The sequence below is a fragment of the Lampetra fluviatilis genome, chromosome 32, assembly GCF_964198595.1.
Source record: "Lampetra fluviatilis chromosome 32, kcLamFluv1.1, whole genome shotgun sequence".
In the NCBI taxonomy this organism is placed as follows: domain Eukaryota; kingdom Metazoa; phylum Chordata; class Hyperoartia; order Petromyzontiformes; family Petromyzontidae; genus Lampetra; species Lampetra fluviatilis.
The window spans coordinates 7,295,749-7,296,945 of NC_136306.1; positions in this window are offsets into that span (position 1 = coordinate 7,295,749).

Sequence of the window (1,197 nt, forward strand, 5' to 3'; positions counted from 1 at the left end):
GCGGTAATTGCAAACACGTTGCCCGAAAGCGAGCGCCCGACCCGATATGGATGCACCGAAATTCGTTTCCCCGACCTGGAGGTTGTTTCCCTCTCAACCCAAGCGGCCAAGCCAAGCCACTCCAAACCTTCTCACTCACCCAGCCGGGTGGGGCAGCCCAAGCAGGGGATCCACACCAGAGCGGAACGACCAACAGCGGGAGGGTGGAGCAATGCCACGAAGATCGTGTGTGCGCCAGCGGCGAGATGGACCGTGGCGCCACGGGGACCGGCTGGGTTTGGCGATGGCCAAGGCCTTCAATCCGGCATTCGATAAAAAACAAACACGACGAGGGAACGGGAAGATTTTACGCCGTTTCAATCGCTTCCAATTTACTCGAGCCCTCACTGCCAAGGTATATAAGCTGCAAGTACATGACACGCGCGCAATAATGTCCGCGTAAAACCAAGTGAAACAACCGCAAAGACACTGTACATTGGCTTTTATTACAGAATATCCACGACACAAAATGTACAAATCTCGTTGAGACGGACAGATGCTTTTGCTATTCCAATGTGTGACGTCACGCACGTTGACTTTGTAAATAATTACATTTCTGCCCAACATAGTACAAGGGAACGCTCTGTAACGTAACATGCAGAAAATACAAAAATAAACCCGACGGCAAAAGCACACACAGGCAGATGCACAACGGCACGTTGAAAACACACCATTGTATTACAAGAAGAAAATAAAAAATAAAACATCTCGCAGTCGTCCCGAGAATTAGGTTAAAATAAAGCCCAGATGGTTCCAATTTCACCAGCCCCGGCCTGCCCCCCCCCCTACCAACGCCGGTAGTGTTTTGACGTATGTGCAGTATGCTGGTGTCACATTTCAATACGGTACACTTGCCTACTGAACCAGCAGGGGGTAATGGGACTTGCAACAAAGCCCACCGTGTAATAAGAGTAAGACAACAAAACTCAACGACGCACTGAGTGTTAGGAAAAATAGAACGATGTCGCGCTCATAAAAAAACCACGTCACCTTTACTTCCCCCCCACCGTTGAACCTCTGCAGTCACCCTTCAAGCGACGTAACGATTCATATTCTTAGGTTTTTTCGGTAAAGTCACGTAGGTAAAAAATTAAAATTAATAAAAGTAAAATAAAAATCACGACGTTTCGGAGGCAACACAAGCTTCCGTCTTCAGGT